We start from the raw sequence: 12,880 nt of genomic DNA, 5'->3' as shown, positions 1-12,880 counted from the left end.
ATGTTTCCCACTTACGCCTGCTATGACTGGGAAACTAAATTTGAACTACCCATGACAAATCCTAACAAGGATCAACAAGGGTTAAGGCAGATGGCACGTCCAAATCATTTTGGCCAAAGTATACAGTCCTAGAAAAAGATGTTTCATTCTCTAGTGACCTAAGAAAGTCCCCTTTTCCTCCCAAGGTGTGCCTTCACGAAAAATCTGCTGCATGATTTAAGAAACAACTTGCTTTTAAATTATATCAACTTAAGACACCAAAGTCTCTTCATCCCTGAAATCACCAAGTAGGAATCAAAAAATCCTGCTGTCTTTTAAAGTGGTCTTTTTTTAAAAAAAAAAAAAAAAACCCAAGACTTATCAATGGATGCTGTTCTTTTCCACTCTATTAATCTAACAGATCCTCAGTTTCAAACCTAATGAAACTTCAAAAGTCTAGCAGAGTAGCAACAGATATTCTTCAAATCACAGTCTATCTATCTATGCTGCTGACTGGCAAGTGCATGAAGAATACTTTTTGCATTGCCAATTTCTGGCAGAGTGCATCTGTGCTGACTCTTAAAGAATCCAGCCTTGAAATCTAAGAAGAGGTACTACCTGACGGAAAATTCTTTACCTTGTCTTCTGCAATTATTAGAAGAAAGTATCTGAAGGCAAAGGTGTCAGACACCAGCAAATAGAAAAAACCCGAAGCACTTCAAGAGGCTTATTATAAATAATTACAGGAAAACTGCCTTCTCAAGAATCCCAAAAATGAGTTAATCTAATTTTAAAATGCAGCTCATCTTTAACAAAATAATCCTCCCAGGAAATTCTGAACCCAGCAGAGTATAGAGGAAGCTGGTAAATGAAATAGAATGCAACTTCAAGTATCGCTCTGCACTTTTTGAATTCAATGCTGAAATGAAGTACTGAGGAACTAGAAATGGCTATCCCAGAAAACTGAGATCACAGTACCTCACTTCCACAAGAAATTCTTTCCACTCTAACCAAAGTAAGTTTTCTAAGCCTACATCCAAAGCTCAAAAAAAAAAAAAAAAAAAAAATCATCTATCTATCCTGTCTCCTACGGAAACTAACTCACCCACATACAACATTTCCTGCTCTTCCATTTTATCCAGTTGACCACTGCACACTATAAACACAGGTAAGAAAGAATTACTTTTTCACACTGCCCTAAATACTAATCAAATTCTAGAAACTAACAACAGCAAGCGACATCATCAGAATATTTTATTTAACATTAAACTGCCTGGAAGACATTCATTCATGCACAGATCTCAACCTCTCACTAATCTTAAGTGGAATTTCCCACCATTCTAGATGTCTTCAGCTTTGTCTAAAATCATCGCTTCTTAGTCAGGAAGAAAAAGGAAAAAAGTTGCTCTTATGCAACTCTCTCGTCATCTGCCTGTATTTTATTATTTATCAGAATGTGGGGGAAGACAAAAACATTGTCCATTTGTTTGATGAAGTGATAGCAGGTTTAACTTCAGTGATTTCAGTGTTCATACTGCATACATCACTGTTTAAGATTTTTCTATTAGAGGAAAAAAAAAACACAATTGAAAAACATTTGTATCTGGAATCTGGAAGGAAAAAAAACCAAACCACAGAAAAATAAAATAATTTTAAAACTACCAAAACACTTGTGCTAGTATTTCTAGTTATACTAAAGTGCATTCCAGTTTCTACATCTCTAGTAAAAATGTATTACTGAAGTTGAGTTTTCAAGAGCAAAAAACAAGGTTTGGAAAAAGTCATAGACCCTTAATTCAGACTTGTCAGAATATTCAGAATCAGAATTTCACATTCACTGCTATCTAAAGCATTTTTTACCTTTATAAAGGTGTTCATGGAAGAAGCTGGATTTTTTGTAACTGAAAATCTAGATTCATAAAACATGTTTTCCAGCAATGTAAGAAAGGAAGGAACTTGTTGCATTTTAAAGATCCATATAGGCACAGTCTAGATATGCAGAATGCAAAGAATAACTTCCAACTGGAGCAAATGCCCGTCCTCCTTAGTCTCAAAAAAATAAGCACTTTTTTTCCCATAATACTTTCCAATTAAACTGAAGCACAATGCTTTATGATCTATATGAAGCAATTTCAGGACCTGAAAACACTAGGTATATTATAGACAAACAGCTAGAGAGATCAAGGTACCCTCATCTCTATATGTAAGCAGAACTACCATGGTAACATTATAAAGCCTTCTGTGAAGAATGCTTTCACATTCACTACTTCACATTGCTCTGGAAGCTCTTGTATTGCTGCCTTTAGAGGATCTCAAAAAAGTGTCAAATTGAATCCAATTAAGAACATATATAAATGCACTTCCTACGATATAGCATAAAGTCAAAAAATACATCAGAATGCCGTAATATACATCCATGAAGCCAGGCACAATCCAGTTCCTGGGATTCTTTTCCATCATTAAACATAACTAGTGATAGGTGCATAAGCCTACAGCACAGACTGACGTCCTGTCATAATTTCACTCAAGCCTATGGAATAGGAGTATTCGCTTTCAGTAGACACAGTTCTAAGTTTTCTCGCAACATACAACAGTTGGAGGAAAAAGGAAAAAAAAAAAATTAAAAAGGTAGCTCCAAAGCATCTGTTAAGCATGACTCCTGTTTCCTTTATACCTCTCCTAACCCTAGAAGCAACTATTTTGAGGCCAAGAGCAGAAAACTCCTAGTGTTATCTCAGATCAGCAAGTTTTGTAGGTTAATCATACAGTGTCAAAAATTTGTCTTCCCTTGGTTTTTGGTCTGGGGTTCTTTTTGGTTTGGTTTGGGGTTTTTTTTTGTTGTTTTCTCTCTTAAATCTTCCACTTTTCAAGACAGTTATTCAGGAAAAAAAAAAAATTATGAAACTAGCTATAAGCAAACTCACACTATATTTTTCTCTTTATATAGTTTTAGTAATTTATTCTCCTGGGTATTGACTACACCAGGGTTTTACTAATCACAGCTATCACCGGCATAGCTGTTGGCAAGTAAGTGTAAGTGAAGGTTATCCCATTTTGGAACAAGGATACATTTTGTTATCAAACCAAACAGTTTCTGTGTCTCACTAAGTAAGGGATTTCATTAGTGCACTTAGAGAGGATAGAAGGCCAACAACAGCTGTAATTAAGGCAAATCCACAGTATCTAAGTTCAGTTGAATGAGGACAATCCCAATTTTCTCTCTCCTCCTGTATGAAAATTTTAAATTTTTAATGATATGTCATCACCCAATTTTTTTTTACCATCTCCATACATATTTTTTTTAAAAAGTGGCCTAAGTTGAATATAATATGCAAGTAACAGCTCACCTCTATTAATACAAACTTTTTGTACTCATATACTACCCTTTATATAGCCTCCTTTTTTCCTCTCATCTGCAGAGTTTTGAGCAGTAGTTTCAATCAAGCCTTCCACTACCACATTCAAGTTTTACCTTGAAGCACAACATAAATATCAACAACATAGATTTTTGCAATATATTCTCCTGGCGTCTCTTTCATCATAGTAGCAAAGCAATGGAAACCAAGTGTTGCACATGAAAATTCAGACCAAAGTCATCAAAATAAATGCTCATCCTCACAAAAAGTTGTATTACATTTTTGATGTGAAAACATTATGTGTATGACTAGATGCTAAATTAAAAACCAAGGCAAAAAGGAGAAGATCTCCAGCAAAGTTCGAGATGTCAGGCAAGTGGAAAAATACTCCACATGAATCCCAACCACCTACTTCAATGCAGTAAAAAGACTGCTCAGGTAAAATGTTCTCCTCTATCCAAATACTCATGCTTTAGGAGAAAAAGAAATAAAGATAAAAATAAAAATCACAAGCTACTTAATAAATGTAGTAGCAATTTGTCTCCTAGCCATTAAGTAGCAAGATCATGAAGTTTGGATTGAGTACAGTCCAGTTCAGCCATGCACTCAAAGGAAAAAAAACAAAAAACCACGCAACTATGAGAGAAAGTAGACCAATCTATAATTCCAAATAAATATTTCTCCTTCAAAGATTATCCAACATTATCAGAATTTTCATGCTTGACAAATGTGAGATTTTTCCCAGCAGCCAAAAAAAGTTATATTAAAAACCAAAAGCAACAAGAAAGAATTTTACCATATCACAGTCACACAAAGCAGTGGCAGTGCCACCAAAGAATTTGACATCTATGTGAATACAGTTTCAAGCAACCTGCAAGTCAAGTTACAAGCATTAGAAGATTAAAGATGTCTCCAAACTAGCAGTAACACAATTCCATAAAATATATGTATTTTCTTAGAATCTACTCTTTGTAACAGGTTCACCTTAAGAACAGGTTACAAGTCCCTTTTCCATTTCTATACCTCATCAGTATCACAGCTGCTGTCAGAATGGCATAAAGGTTGAAATCCTTGATAGTTCTTGTCCTCTTACCAGCCCAACCCTTGTTCTTACTCCCCGTCTCTTCTAACCTCTTCACTAGCTATCTGCTACCAGGCAAACCTTGCATCAGTCTGGAAATTATATACTTCTCACATAACAATTCCCCTTGAAAGACAGCTGAAGAGATTACAATATTAAAAGGGGACTGGTTAGTTTCAAAAAACTCTTGATTTCCAAAGTTTGTACAACAGTTCTTGATGAATTTTGTATACTTCTTTTTTCCCCACGCACTAACACCCCTCCCTTCCCCCAAATTTGGAAGACTCTCTGCTTACGTTTCCTTCGTTTTATTTGAATCTCATTTGATCAGCAGCTTGAGGAGAAAGGAGAATAGGCTTTCTCAGTGCTCTGTTAGGGTTCTCTTTACTCTTGCCAATGAGGGGAGCTTTGCTATAGTCTGCCTGGTTTCTTTCTTTGCCCTAAAGAAAGAAAAGTTTAAGTTATGTTACCTTCAGTCAAAAATCCTTTAACAGGCTTCTCAGCATCTGTAAAGTTAGTCTAACGAAACTGAGGAAGTATCAAACTAATTTTTAGTGATAAATTTTAAAAATAACATAAAGAACATTATAGGTAACATACCAACATATGATTTTTAAACCACTGTTTTCCTCTTCTCCACTATTGTTCACAAAGGACTCTCAACAAAACAGCATTATAGGAGGACACGCACAAAGTAAAAATCAGAGCTAATTTTTCCTGCCTTCACACACATACAAACTTCTCCACCCAGATACATTACGTGGCATTACAGACTGTACAAAATCTTCAGAGCAGTGCCATTTTCTTGGTAACAGTCTGTTAAATTCCATTTGGAAATATCAGCCCAATTCTGGGAAAGTAACTAATTGTTCTGCAGAGTGTTTCTTAAAAAAAAAAACCAAAAAACCCCCCACCTTATGTATTCAAACAAGTCTGTTAAATTCCATTTGGAAATATCAGCCCAATTCTGGGAAAGTAACTAATTGTTCTGCAGAGTGTTTCTTAAAAAAAAAAAAAACAAAAAAACCCCCACCTTATGACAATATTCAAACAGATGATTAGAAGAAAGCAATCTGGTTTGGGAAAGCTTGTTTGATCCTGGAATTTTTACAGGCACAGAATAAAAGAGGAAAAGAGTGTGAAAGCATAATTAATACAAATCTCCATCAATCTCTATCTACGTGCGTTCCTAAATGTTGACAGTAAAGTTTAGACGCAACAAATGCTACAACAATGCCCAGGTCACCAGTACACTGAATCTGAGGTCCCCACAGTCTCTCTCCTGTTTACACTTCAAGGACAACATTTTGTGACCACTCACCTGACCATTTACAATATATACACTCAAACCACATTTCTGCAAGAATTTTAGTTTCTCAAATCTTGTCAGTGAAGTTTGCGTCCACCTACCACAGAGTCCAACAGTGCCAGTGAACTCTGACAAATCTGAGCAGCTATTCCGTAGCGCCAGAGCAGCGACGTTCCCAGATGACACTAAGCAGACCGGCAGCAAGGGCCCACCTCGGCAGCGTGTTCCCAGCTGTCATCCTGCACAGAATGCTGCGAAGATGTATCAGCCTCAGCAGTTACACAGAGCTGGTTATGGAAGTTCAGACAGTCACAGAACTGCATACCTGCCACTAAATGTGTTGGGCTCTCATTCCCATTATCATGTCTAAAGTAAGCGACTTTGTAACATGAGACCAGGTTGACATTTATCTGGTCAGGAGAAATGCCACAAACTTCCACAGCTACAGATGAGTTTTTTGTGGCTTTCTGATTTTTTTGATCTTTGTCACGTGCTACAATTCACCTTTGATCCTCAGGAGGTGGAAAGAAAAGGCTACTGCTACCAACAAAGTAGCAGCCATGCTACTTTGGACCACAATCATATTAAGTAACAGGCTAACAAGTGGTTACAGACTCTGGCAAAAGAAATACACTGGCCGAGGAAGACCCAATTTGGCTCATTCTAGAAACACAGTAGCTGGAAAAATAGCCCAGCGCTGAGATTTATAGAAAACTACAGGAATAAACTCTTATTCACACGAAAAGGAGATCTGCAACTGTACAACACTTTTCCCACCAAAATAGTATATAAATTGCAAATCAGCCCATAATTCTTACAGATGTCACGAATGAAGTACGAATTTCTGTACTAAACATTTATATAGTAACTCGGCAAGAAATTTAAGTTCTAAAGCTCTTTTAAGCTCCCATCCTGAGTTTAGACACCAACTATGATTGCCCTGGTAACTGTCCATTCATATTCTTAGCTATAAAGCTGAATTTAGTGCAAGGAGTTTTGCACTTCCAGCCTCTCCTTTCTCTCCCAACACGCCAACCAACCCCCTCCTGACTCAGAGAGAATTCAGGAGCCTCCAAGGTTTCATTCTTACTGAACAAGTGCACTCCACAGCTAAACAGCAGCATTATGACAGTGCTATACCCTTAAAATTCTGGCATTAAAAAACCATCCAAAGACATGGATAAAATATAAAAAGGACTGGGGTTTTAGCTCTTAAGATTAACATAAAAAGAGGAACATTCCCAGAACATGGTTCTTGAAAACAATTCCTTATTATATTGGATAACCAAAGTGAAAACTGACTCCAAAAAAATATTTTAATACAGATGAAGTACAAAGAACTGTTTGTCAACTTTAATATACTAGATAATTCAGGGAATTTATTACAATGAATTTCAATGAGTTACAAGCAATAAAAAAGGTAATCAAAACTTTTACTTTCCAACAGAACGCAGTTATTGTTGCATGCTACAACATGCAGAAATTACTTCTATTATCCTTTATATGCTAGGCAACAAAAAGTACCTTACCTTATTCTCCACTGTCTGAGCACAGAGGATTAAAAACAAAGTATTAGGCAGAAACTGCAAGTGTTTCATATCAAGAAAAAAACAACAAACCACTGCATCAATAAACTTAATGGCTGTCCGGCATGCCATGCACACACTAGGGGCACTTAATGAAAACTTATCCATATCCCTTTTTTGTAAGCAGTCGGATCTCCGAACTGGAAACCTGAAGGCAGCCGCTCATTACCTCCTGCTCCAAAATGCAGATCTGGGCAACACAACACTGCAAGAGGAGCCACCACAGCTTGATTTTCCCTCCTAGTAATTCCCTCCTTGCCCATTGCGGCCCTGCAGTCTTTCTGAGGGCTTCGCAAAATGCAAACAGGGGAGGACTGAAAGAGCCCGGGAAAGAAACACAGTTACGGAAAAGTCCGTTCAAATAATCTCATGTCTTATTAGTTGTGGGCTGAAAGGAATAAACTGCAGAGTTTGGTGGGATCTCTTCAGATTCTCTCTGCTGTTCCTCCTCTCGTGTTCCTGCCTTTCTTTTCCTTCATTTTTCATAAGATAATTTTGGGATTTTGCTTTGTGGCAAAACCAGAGGGAATTGGAGAAAAAAAGATAAACATTTTTTTAAATTTTTAAGTTGTTTCTTATATTTAGTGACTTCACTGTTTATAAGTTACATTAAAACTACCTTTTATTCTCATAGCCACTAATATTTTAATGGGTTAAAAAACTAAAGAAAAAGTCTTTTAAGGATTGGGGTGTTTTGGGGTTTTCTGGGTTGGGGGGGGAGGCTAGTGCTGGTGGGTTTTTTGCTTTTGCTGCTTAAATCAGGGAGTTTAGTCAATTAACTATTTTAACACTTGGATGCTTTCCCTATACAATTAAAACTGCCGAGATTACATGGCAGCGGCATTTGTGAGACAGATGCCCAGCAGGGGCATTTGTAATTATTTCCCAAGTGTTCCACAGCAGCAGCTAAAGAATACATCTGAATATTAAAGAAGCTTTCACAGAAGGGTTGGGGTTGGAAGGGACATCTGGAGATCATCTAGTCCAACCCCCCTGCTCAAGCAGGGTCAGCTAGCGCCAGCTGCCCAGAACGGTGTCCGTTTGGGCTTTCAGTATCTGCACAGAGAGTGACTCTTCTAAGACCCTGGGCAACCTGCTGCAGTGTTTGAGCACCCCCACAGTCACAAGTTTTTCTTGTGTTCAGATGGAATTTTATGGGTTTTTTAGTTTATGCCCATTGCTTCTTTGCACACTAGAAGTCTAATTTATACTTGGGTTAGCTTTCCCCCCCCTCCCCGCCTCGCTTCTTCATTCTCCACAGCTGCATTTAAGAGGAAAGGGAGCAACAAAGAGCGCTCACAGCGTCAATCAGCCAGTTGTTGGCTCATTTGCAACAATAGGCTCATCACTGCTTTCCACCGCTCCTTCCCTCTGCATCCCGCAGAGCAAGGCTCAAGGCCAGATCTTTTAGCCCACAGCACCCCATCTGCCTACCATCAGCAACCTATTATTCCTCGAGATCCACGTCCTCCTTGGGGGAGGATCCTGCCCGGTCTTTTCTGGTTTGGCCTCAGTGGAACATTAGGCGAGGCTGAAGACAGGCTGACAGTGACGTGCAAAGCTCAGAAACCTCCAGCAGCTCTTCAGCACCTCCCCAGGAGAAGGGGCAGTAGCCGGCATTCAGGGCATGTTATATGGGGATAAGCAGAAAGGAAATGGGAGAGTGTGGAGGTAGATGCACCCTTCTGGGTTTTGGCTCACAGCAGTGAAAAGGTTGGTTGTTTTTAGCGACGTGTTTCAACAAGGTTTACGTTGGCCTTTTAAAGAAAAGGTAACGGGCAACGTAGGTACAGACTCGCAGATATAATGAACGTACCTACTACCCACTCCCCCACTCACAGATGAGAGAAAGATTAATTTCTCACAGCTGTGAACAAGTCCTTTGCTTACTCTTCACAGGGGCTCCTGAGCTTCCATGCACTAAAACAGCAGGTTTACTTTTTTTTTTTTTTAACATGGCTTAGTTAAAATTGAAATTCCTGTAATGGACAACATATACTCAGTTTAGGCTCCCAAGCAGAGTTTTAGTTAGTTTTATTTTAAGCTTGTCTCTACTAAAAATAATTTATTTAACACTAAAGGTCATCTTCAGTTTCAAATCTCTTCCCTGGTTTGTAGACCAAACATCACATACCACATTTAAAAAATATGTTAATGAATTTGAAAAGGGGAAAGGCCTGTTGCTTTTGAAACGGAGAAAAAAAATCAGAAGAGCTATCAGAGACTTTCTGCATGACTTAGAGCACTTCTGCACATTTCTATTCTCCTTCACTGAGGAACAGATATAATGCCTCCTTTCTCTGATCTTACCTGGACACCTACCAAGTTCCCATCTCTTCACATACTTGTATATGTATTACCTTGTATAACAGGACTTCAGTCTTAATCTGGGAACTGCCAAAAGTGAAAAAATAACTAGAAATAAGGAACACAAAAACATAATTATATCTTGGTAGATCTGGGGGGAAGGAGGACCAAAAACATCCCTTTTCCCTAGAAACAGAACATAAATGGTAAAATAAGATCTTTAAATATTTTTCAGTTTCTGCAGTTAGTCTAAAACAAGCACCTTAACAACACTTTTTAACCTGTTTTGCTTCAGGACGCTGGGAACGACTTGAAGACAGCCACATGCAGCCTAGTTGCTTTCTGGCTGGGATTCACACACTATCAAGGATGCACACAGCATTTCTTAGGAGAAAAAACCACCTAGCACTAAAGAAGATGGGGCCAAGGAAGAAAATCTTACAGAAAGATAGCAAGTCTGCTTCATAAATTGTTCAAGGTCCCGTGTATTCTTGGTGAGAGTGTAGGACAGAAAGAGAAAAGGCCAAGATAGTATCCAATCATTCCAGCAGACTATATCCTCCTCCTGCACCCTCCAGGTGCTATGTCTAGATCACAACCTAGAAAGGACTTGTTATACTGTTATGTGAACCTATAAAAAGAACTTTTTGGGACAGGAACATGAACTTCTGTGTATAAACAGTATCATTATTTCACATAATTTATTACTTACAAGAAGTTCTTAGTCATAGTGTTTAACATATTGTCTAGTGTTATTGTAGCAAAAAGCTTATTTTTACCCCTTTTCCACACAAAATTTTGAAAGAGCCTCTCTACCTTCCAGCTTTACAAAGCTGCACCTGCTCTGAGGAACAGGCCACAGAGTAGTCCCAGATCATCACCTGCTGCTACTCTCCAAGGACACAACTCCTATCGCTCACCTGAAGGATTGAGGAATTTCCTATGTTCATGTCAAGAAGCTGAAAGGAGCATGTTTCACTGTTGTTATCCATTCCTAATTTACAGCTTAAACTGAAGGCAAACAGGACTACTAACTTTTTTGTAGAAGCATCATTTCTTTTCAAACTCCAGAAAAAGTAGAGTGGAACAAGGAAGGAAAGCACAACCTCAAACACATTTAAGGTACTGTTCTAAAAGATTCAGGATGTTTTCTCTCTTGCAACTAAGTTATAATGTAGTTTCCCAAATTAGGCTGTGGCTGACTGAGGAAGCCGGCTACCACCTACGAGTTCTAATCATATTTTTAAGCTATTTGAAATAAAAAATAAAAAAATCTTTCCCTCAGATGTTTAATGAAATGGAGATAATAATTTGCTTACCTTCCTTGCAAATACAACAAAACTGACAAAATGAACCAAAAAAGTTATAAATAAACAAGCCTCCATATACTACCAGGCAACTTAATTCCATCAGGCAAAGAGTGCAGAAGAACTTGCTAAATAGTCCATTCTGATTGTGTGGAAGACACCGAACGAGAAAGGGCAAGGCTATAAGAGGGTTTACTTACAGAAATAAGAACGAAACTTGTTTGACTTTTGAGGTATCACCCTCATTCATAACTAAAGCAAGTCCAGGCACTGAAGATGATTTGTAAAATTAATACCATCAACTTAAAGATGTGAAAACACAAAGGAGAACAAGGTACCTTACAGTTTCATGCAATGATACAAATACTACTTCTACCAAAACAACCCAAAACCAACAAAAACCCCAACTCACACAACTGTCATGAGGTTTCTAAATGTACATATCACAAAAATATACACAGCAGAAGAATTGCTGCTACCTACCTGTTTACATGAAAAAAATTCACAACACAAACCACAGTGACACACAAAACTGCAGTCTGTGCTTCCAATGGATTAATATATTGTCGCCCACTGCTGAGAGCTGGTCTTGATTCAGTTAAAGCCTAAGCACTCAGGCTTTCCTGCTGGGAAACAAATAAGTAAAGTCGGTTTCAAGTATCTCCTATTAATATACAGAAACAATTCTCACAAGCTTGAAGGCACAAAAGAGAAATAGTAGGTTAAGGTTGCATGAAACCATAACAAACTGTAGCAAATCAAAAAGCTGCACTGAGATTTATTAGTTCACTAGAAAATTCATTGCAAAAGTCTATTTACTTCATGGAGGAAATCACCACTGCCACCAATTAGCGAGTCAAGCTAATCTGCAAGAATGTTTTACATAATGGAAAAATTTTTATTGGCCAGAGGTTTACAGTGTTCTTAAATTTCCAGAAACTGCAGATGTAAAGATACTTCTGTTAACCTAAATGAAAACCAAGAAAAGAAACTATCTGAAATGCATGCTCCATTTCACAACACAGGTCTAATTTTACTAGCTACTGTACTTCAACCTATTCAGCATAGGAAAGGTTTACACTCTGATATAAAAGGAAGGAAATATGAACATTGAAAACACAGGTAGTTTTAATACTACCACCAAATGTTATTAAAACATATTGGCTAGCACATCGTCGCCATTTCTGAACTGTGATACTGAGAACTGAAGTAGTTTAAGCTACCAGTTTTTTTCTTGTAGAAAATTAGTACTAGTGAAACAGTCGGAGTGGATTTACAAGAAAGCACGATGCCATCTTATTTCTTCCATTTTCACTTTACTGTGAAATAAAAGCTAACAAGGGAGACAAGAATCCCTACAGACAGACAGTAACGAACTGAAAGGTGTTCTTTCCTTCTTTTAGCAATGAAAACAGGCTGCAACACAACTATAGTATAAAATCCAGTTCACTCAAACCAAGTAGCTTGAATGAAGGAATCTTTCCTCAGTTTTCAGAGGGCTGATAACAGCTAAGGATTATATTTAAAATCAAAGACTGAATTCAAAACATTTCACAGCTCAAATATTATTCCCCTTATTCTGATAAAAATGATCAATTTAAAAATACAGATTGTTCAGATTATATTTTAGTTGCTGCTTTTAAATTTTTTTTAATGATACCTAAGAGTAAGTCTATTTTTTTAATTACATAACTTTTTGAAAGTTGGAAGTTGAAGAAATATTTTGAATTAATGTTGTGGATCATAAATACACAAGTATTAGGATTCAAGCTCTAAAACAGACTTTAAATTACAAAACTGATCATAAACTAAACCCTACTATGTAAAGTCTCAAAAGCACAAAGACCACATTTGGTTTAGTACTGAAGAAGTAAAACTCTGTTACCATGACAGTGTAATACAACTTTCCTAACAGGCCACAAAGCATTTGGGGGGGGGGGGGGGAGGGCTTAAAC

At 37.6% G+C, this 12,880-nt stretch overlaps 1 protein-coding gene across 1 annotated transcript in view; it reads right to left on the bottom strand.

Annotated features, from left to right (window-relative positions):
- TRAF3 (TNF receptor associated factor 3) overlaps positions 1–12,880 on the bottom strand; it is a 68,426-nt gene that overhangs the window by 37,715 nt on the left and 17,831 nt on the right. The window contains exons 2-3 of the mRNA XM_009280850.1: positions 11,409–11,551; positions 4,713–4,856 (exon numbers count right to left, since the gene is read on the bottom strand). The gene's annotated coding sequence lies outside the window, so the exon portion shown is untranslated. The remainder of the gene's footprint in view (positions 1–4,712; positions 4,857–11,408; positions 11,552–12,880) is intronic.

The sequence above is a fragment of the Aptenodytes forsteri genome, unplaced genomic scaffold (genome assembly GCF_000699145.1).
Source record: "Aptenodytes forsteri isolate BGI_AS27 unplaced genomic scaffold, ASM69914v1 Scaffold193, whole genome shotgun sequence".
NCBI classification, from domain to species: Eukaryota; Metazoa; Chordata; class Aves; order Sphenisciformes; family Spheniscidae; genus Aptenodytes; species Aptenodytes forsteri.
Note: the sequence above shows the minus strand (reverse complement) of the source record. Positions and strands in the feature narration are given on the sequence as shown.